The sequence below is a fragment of the Pseudophryne corroboree genome, chromosome 11, assembly GCF_028390025.1.
Source record: "Pseudophryne corroboree isolate aPseCor3 chromosome 11, aPseCor3.hap2, whole genome shotgun sequence".
NCBI classification, from domain to species: domain Eukaryota; kingdom Metazoa; phylum Chordata; class Amphibia; order Anura; family Myobatrachidae; genus Pseudophryne; species Pseudophryne corroboree.
The window spans coordinates 316,053,050-316,060,894 of NC_086454.1; the positions used below are offsets into that span (position 1 = coordinate 316,053,050).

The window sequence follows — 7,845 nt, forward strand, 5'->3', positions numbered from 1 at the left end:
AATAAAGAACTGAAACATTGACTGCACACATGAGGTGTGTGAGTATTATTTTACGAGGACCAGAGTGCCGCCATTACTACTTATATTGTGTGTGTATATATATATATATATATATATATATATATACCAATACAATTCAGTCGGCACTCCTTGCTTCTAAATTACTGGTCCCGGTGTCCTGTGCAATATTCTGAAACATACCCATACAATAGGCACGGCACTCCAGGGACTCGTTGCAGAAAAACTTTAATTAAGGTGCTGTGATCACAGCACCTTAATTAAAGTTTTTCTGCAACGAGTCCCTGGAGTGCCGTGCCTATTGTATGGGTATATATATATATATATATATATATATATATATATATATTAAGAGTGCCGCTATTTGCTGTTTCTACTTATTTTGTGAGTTGTGCACCACAGCTTATTCATTACCCAAAGGATTGTTGGAGTGCCTGCTAATTGGGACATATATAAATATATACACATATATATATATATATATATATATATACACACACATATATATATATATATATATATATATATACTCTCACACACATTTGTGCATGTATACAATCTGTGCAGTGTGCATATAACCTGTGCATATCCCCTAAAGCACCCAGAGATGAAAGACCTCTTCTGACTGCACATTAGTGCAGCCTCGTGTTTCTATTGTGGCTCTGAATGTCAGCGCCGCCAAGTGTGCCTACCGCTGCCGCCTCTCCCGTCCTGAGTGTCTGCAGCGGCCGCCAAGTATCAGATGATCCCTGCCGCCACCGCCAAGTGCCCGAGACTGCCGTGGCCGTGGAGTATCAGCTGATCCCTGCCGCCTCCCGCCACTGAGCTCTCTGAGGTGCAGGACGCGGCGGCTCTGATCCTCCCGCAATTACTGTGAAGAGCTGCTCAGCTATCACAGTCCACAAAAATAAAGACCTCAGCTTCAGCTCATCAGGGGGGGTTTCTGGGTACTCAGAAACCCCCCCTGCGTGCGCCACTGCAGAAGTGCGAACGAAAGGATCGCAGAGCGGCTACAAATTTTTTGTGTGCAGTTTCAGAGTAGCCAGAAACCTACTCAGCGCTTGCGATCACTTCAGACTGTTCAGTTCCTGTTTTGACATCACGAACACGCCTTGCCCAGCCACGCCTGCATTTTTCCTAGCACGCCTGAGTTTTTTTGAACACTCCCTGAAAACGGTCAGTTGACACCAAGAAACGCCTTCATGTCAATCACTCTGCGGCTGCCTGTGCGACTGAAAAGCTTCGCTAGACCCTGTGTAAAACGAAATCGTTCGTTGTAATAGTATGCCGCGCATGCGCATTGCGCTGCATACGCATGCGCAGAAGTGCCATTTTTTTGCCTCATTTTTTTGCCTCACCGCTGCACAGCGAACGAATGCAGCTAGCGAACAGCTCGGAATGACCCCCTATGTCTTTCATATTTGCATATAATAATACCCAGGGCAGGAGATGGTTTCCTAGCTGAAATAACTGAAATATCAGTCCTACATTCCAACTGAACAGCGCTCCCAGTGGTCAAATTACCCTAGCAAAGGGAAGAATAGATGATTGCATTTAGCAAGCAGGTACGGCTGACATCTGCCAGACACGACAGAACCAAAAAAGCTGTATGCATTTCTGCAACCTGTAAACGCCCACAACAAATCCCAACATGAGCAATAGTATATGCTGGAACTTATAGTGCCACAAGAGATGGATAAACAGGTTTCTCCCTAATGCAGTAGCGCTTTCAAATGACGATGTCCCTTTAAAGGACAGCTCCTTCATCCCCCCCACCCCACCACCACCTTTGTCGCTGCAATAGCTTGCAGTTGTCTCATTGCGTTGGCATAGAACTGGTTACGTCAGCAAAGAACGTGTAGAGCACGGCCTCACCTCTTTACACTGGTCGATGTCTCCTGTCACAGGAACCTCCCTGCTTACACACTCCAGCCAGAGACCGGGACATAGAATGCAAAAAAATAATATCCTATTGGAAATGAAAGCATGGAAAAACTTCAGCACCGGAGTGACAGTCCACAGCCTACCAGCCTCCCCAAGGAAAAGGCAGCGAACACACCTGTGCTATATCTGCACACAGCCAGAGGAGACCATGCAGTGTCTGCCAGTGACATCACTTCATTAGCATGTTCCCTTGCAGGGTCTGACACTGACTTTGAAGACTTTTCCAATTAATTCAGACATTAACTCTTGGACGGTACAGTGTTGGCTGCTGTAACATTGTGGAAGTAAAGCTTGCTCTAAGCCTCACTGTTGGCTTTCAAATCATAATTTAAAGGGCCGGAAAAGGGGGCCACATTGTTAAAGTTTGATGCTCTGGATTTTATTATTTCCAAATTGTTAGAACTCGTTCTTATTCGCTTGCAGCTGTCAACACCAAGATAAGTTACACTCTCAAATATTATCAATATCATTGGTATACACTGTATACAAGGGATTTGAAATTGCTGCATTGCAATTACTCTAGTTAGGGCATACACGGTCAGACCGACAGACATTTTATCTGGCAGCCTGACACTCAGCAGATCTGGCTACTCAATATCTGCGTTCCTCCCCTTGGGAGAAGACATTTCCTATTTCTCCAAATGTGAAGGAAAATGGCAAATGTTGAAGTCGGATAGGGGCAACACACACTGCCCAATGTTTCCGACTTGCCGCTCCCAAATGATGGCATCTGTCGGATATGCTGGTTAATTTGAGATGTCCGATAGAATGATATTTTGAGATCAGTCGCATAAATACACTGGGCCTAATTCTGAGTTGATCACAGCAGCAAGTTTGTTAGCAATTGGGCAAAACCATGTTGCACTGCAGGTGGGGCAGATGTAACATGTGCAGAGAGAGTTAGATTTGGGTGGGGTGTATTCAAGCTGAAATCTAAATTGCAGTGTAAAAATAAAGCAGCCAGTATTTACCCTGCACAGAAACGAAATAACCCACCCAACTCTAACTCTCTCTGCAAATGTTATAGCTGCTCCCCCTGCAGTGCACATGGTTTTGCCCAATTGCTAACAAACTTGCTGCTACGATCAACTCAGTATTACCCCCACTGTACGGTTTCCTGGGCAGCTTGGTGATATCTGGTGTATCCTCCAGATAATTGAATTATGCATGCCCAGCTTATAACAATTATCAGTGACTCCCAGGAACAGCAGTGTGATGAAGCACAGAGAGGTAACTAAGGCCAAGGCCATTTTACCTTCCCAAATCCTCACTCCATAACTGCACAGACTAGGGTGAGGAGGAACTTTGGGCCACAATTAGCTACTTTCCATGCTGGGAGATTTTATTTAAAAATATTTCCAAATCAATTCCACAAAAAAATGTGATTGTCATTTGTAAAAGTGTGCTCCAGGGAGATGAATGATTTTATTTCTAACCCCCCTCCCCCCCTCCTCTCTAATACTTAGACGCAATGGTCCGAAGATACAAACATAGTTTGAAGTAAACCTTTGTATCCCCTTTCTGCAGAACGTTATTTGTAAAGCTATGCGCAGAACGGAAAGAGTTGTGACGACATTCATTTAGTCGTGCAATGTGTTTGATGCAGCACCGGGAAACCTAAGGCCACCTTCCACAAGACACATGCAATCTATTGTCACTAAGGTACTGATTATGGGGGGCATTCCGAGTTGATCGTAGCTGTACTAAATTTAGCATAGCTACGATCATTCACACTGACATGCGGGGGGACACCCAGCACAGGGCTAGTCCGCCCCACATGTCAGTGCCACCCCCCCACCCCCCCCCCAGAAGTGCAAAGGCATCGCACAGCGGTGATGCCTTTGCACTTCAAGAGTAGCTCCCGACCAGCGCAGCTTTAGCGTGCTGGCCGGGAGCTACTCGTCACTCCCCGGCCCGTGGCGGCTGCCTGCCCCCCCAACGGGCATTAGCCGGAAGGCTCTCCCTAAACGGCGGCTTAACGCCGCCGTCCAGTTCCCTCCCGCCCAGCAACCGCCTCTGCCTCAGAGGCGATCGCTAGGCAACGACAGCTGCCATGCGCCAACGCACTGCGGCGCTGGGGCATGCGCAGTTCCGACCCGATCGCTGCGCTGTGAGAAACTGCAGCGAGTGATCGGGTCGGAATGACCCCCTATACCTACAGCGGGTGGTCTTCAGTATGCCGGCTGTCGGAATCCCGGCGCACAGTATACCGGCACCGGGATCCCGACAGCCGTCATACCGACACTTATTCTCCCTCGTGGGGGTCTATGACCCCCCAGGAGGGAGAATAAAATAGTGTGGCGCGCGTAGCGCGCCACCGTGCCAGCAGCGTGGCGAGCGCAGCGAGCCCGCAAGGGGCTCATTTGCGCTCGTCACACTGTCGGTAAGCCGGCGGTCGGGCTCCCGGCGCCGGTATGCTGGTCGGCGGGAGCCCGACCTCCGGCAAACCGTACTACACCCCCTACAGCTGATTCGTCTTTGTACACAGCGTCTGTGCTAAAATATGCAAAAGCCATAGGAGGCGTCTAACGTTAAAGGACGCCAACTGCAGGCTTGTGTCATCTGCCAATCGGATCGACTGTATGACCATCGGATATCTGTTACCTGTGTTACCAGTGTTCATATATGGAGAGGAGCCAAACATGACAACAGGCTGCCGCTAGCATAATCTAAATTGGAACTTGAGAGAAAGTTGTTTGCTTGATATAGAAATGAACAACATGATTGATGATGCATTTATTTGAATGGAAGGCCCTACATTAATATGTGAACCTTGCATCCTATATTTCCTTTGATTTGTTACAGGAACCGGCAGAATATCAACTACCATTTTATCAATCAGATCAGATGTGCTGCCAGGCTCTATGCAGTGCTGCGTGCTGCAGGTATATATACATTATGGGCCCCACTACAGGGTGGGTTTTTCTTTTAACAAATTATTATTTTAAAAAATAGTAATGTCACATTCCTGAATGAATATATTCCAGATCTCCCCGCACACCTCTCTCTAAGCTGGTTTGTCAAACGGCAGACATATGGAGACCAGAAAGCTCCAATATAAAAGTAACGTCTAAAACTGCGGCTGAAGATAGGAAAGATTCTTAGACTCTTTAGGCTCTTATTTTTATATCCTGTGGGTTCCCAGAGTACGCTGGGCCCGCTGCTTCAAAGGCTTGTCATAATAATTCCTCAGGATGGACGTCTCGTTGTTTTGTGGGGTTTGTTGATTGTAGACAGTATGAGGGTGGTATAACATCTGAGACCGGATTTATCTGCAAGGTTTTACTTAGGAACCGCAAGTCCTCTTCCATAGCGGATATTTTTGGGTTTCTCACTTATGCTTGCACATACACTGACTTTGATTGGTCAGTCCAACCAGCTGTCGCACTGTGATGATTCTACTGAATCAATATTGGGTCCATCAGTGACTAGCATTGTTGGAAGGGTGAGTTCATTGTGGCATCCTGTTAATGAGGACCTGAGCAGCCAGACATTTCATCTGATTTTGGGGTGACGTTGAAAGATCCTGTTACTTTAATTTGGCCACAGTACCCCCAACTAGCCTGTAAACCATGTACTTCCTGTGTCAGGGGTGAATTTAGGGGTCAGGCACAACATTATTGTTCGCTCCCCATCATGCCACTGCCCCCCTTCATGTTGTAGCCTCCCGACTGCCAAAGCAGCAGCAACCGCACCCACCCTCCCCCACCACAATTTACTGACCATTGCCCTCTTCTCCCTCTCTAGCTACAAAATAAATAAAAAAAATCGTACTCCCAATTAAAAAAAAAAAAAAAAAAAGAGTCACCTGGCCTCATCTGGCCATCGGCCTAGCAGGGCTCTCATGCAGGTGAGCACTCTGTGCCGCCTTCCCTGAGCAAGTGTCACCCCTAGGCATGTGCCTCATCTGCCTAGTGGGAAATCCACCACTGTCCTGTGTTACAAAGATAATGCCGGTAAATGTACAGCCGATGTCCTCTTTTCACTGTTGCCATACCATGAATATAATGCTGCTCCCAGTCACTACAACCGAGCGGCTGAGTTTCATGCAGTGGCGGCAACAAAACATTAGTAGAAAGTTGCGCCAATTACTGATTTTCTAACGCTGTAGTAAGTGTAATAAAAAAAATATATATGTGTCGTTGCTGAGTAAATAAGCTGTCTTGTTTCACCATTGGTGTGAAACCAAAAACACAGGTGGAATATTATTACAGGGACTAGTGTGGATTGAAATCTTTTGTTAATAACAAATCCTAGAAGTGTTGTGCTCAGTGTTGGACTGGGGCATTAAGAGCCCACCGGGGGACTGCAGTGATAGGGACCCATACTTAGGGGTGTGGCCAGCCTATAAAGGGGGTGTGGCCAGCCTCCACATATCTACCATGTATAATACAAGTGCACAGTCTAGAACCTAATCCCTAGAGGAAGTGGGGCCCACCGGTGTACAGGGGAAACCGCCGGTGGGCCCCTCAGGCAGTGGGGCCCACCGGTGGTTTCCCCTGTACCCCTGTGGGCCAGTCCGACCCTGGTTGTGCTTCTTGTGTCAGTATACGCATAGACCTATATCTGTACACTATATGTAAAGTGAAGTGACTGGCTAAGTGGGAAGGATTCATTCAAAACATCTATCAAGTGTTTTGAGATTAAGGGTTGAACTCTTAAATCGGTGCAATAAAATAAAGATCCTGGTGGTATATTCTGGGAGAGATCTGTTTAATGATCCTACAAACTGTGTTTTCCTTCTGTAACGACACATTCTGCTATATACTGGGTAATCTGCACAAATCAACAAGAGCAGTATCAGGCATGTGACGCCATGTCATTGTCACGTTTTCTGATTCATTTTGGAGAATTTAATTTATTTTATCGCAGCTGCAGCTCCAGTAGCGTTATTCAATTGTTTGTCCCGTTATTTCTGCTCGCACCATCCTGAGGAGGTGAGCAGAAATCCACCTAAAGTCAGGCTTTTGGGCGCTCAACGCTTTACGTGTCTTAACCCGGTGCATTCTGGCGACATACGTGATAAGAAAAGGCCACCCAGTAACTCTCGCCCAGCGACACAAACAATTGAATAATGCCCAACACTTTATAAGGGAGCTGTGGTTGTGAACATTTTTTTTTATGTAATCACTCCCTTTGTATGTAGAGGCCAGCACATTTGCTGATGGTGTGGTTTACAGGCAGGAATTTTATTCTGTTTAAGATGATTCATCTTATGAGTTGATCAAAATTAATAGTTACAGCAAATTTTTTTTTTTTTCAATTTAGCCTTAAATGTATGCACTTTACATGGGAACTCCACTCAGTGTTTTCTCCATCATTCTTGGATATTCAGCATACACAAATATTTATTGCAATATCATGTTTAGGCCATTGCATTGCTTTACCACTACCATTAACTACATTTGATGATTGTCTTATCCTATTAGTTGCAGTCATGCTCATTTGCATGTTGATTTTGTTGGCCTGCCCCATCTGAAACGTTACAAGCTTCTCGAGAGTTTTATATTCTTTTACATTTGGATGTTGGTCAGTAATTAGCGTTGTTTCATCACAACACTTAATGTCATGAATGTGATTCCATCCAGGGCTTTGTACAATGGAATCTATTCACGAAGCAGTGAAAAGTGTGGAGAAGTGAGCCAGTGGAGAAGTTGGCCATGTCAACCAACCAGCATTGAAGTAACATTTATAATTTGCATACTATGCAATTGTATGGAGCAGCTGATTGGTTGCCATGGGCAACTTCTCCACAGGCTCACTTCTCCATGCTTTTCACTGCTTTATGAATAGACCTCTACATGTCTTACATATGTTTGTGTGGGTTTTTCCCAGTTTCTCTGGTTTCCTCAAACATTTAAAAATAATATATACTAGTAGGCT

At 45.7% G+C, this 7,845-nt stretch overlaps 1 protein-coding gene and 1 long non-coding RNA gene across 5 annotated transcripts in view; one reads left to right on the plus strand and one right to left on the minus strand.

Moving 5' to 3' along the window:
- LOC134969593 (uncharacterized) overlaps nucleotides 1-7,845 on the plus strand; it is a 640,552-nt gene that overhangs the window by 337,913 nt on the left and 294,794 nt on the right. Inside the window, exon 3 of one of the 4 annotated variants that reach the window (XR_010189503.1) lies at nucleotides 4,768-4,847. The exons of the other annotated variants lie outside the window; for them this stretch is intronic. This is a non-coding gene — a long non-coding RNA (uncharacterized LOC134969593). The remainder of the gene's footprint in view (nucleotides 1-4,767; nucleotides 4,848-7,845) is intronic. 4 annotated transcript variants of the gene reach the window in all.
- ZNF469 (zinc finger protein 469) overlaps nucleotides 1-7,845 on the minus strand; it is a 304,203-nt gene that overhangs the window by 206,400 nt on the left and 89,958 nt on the right. The gene's annotated exons all lie outside the window — the stretch shown is intronic.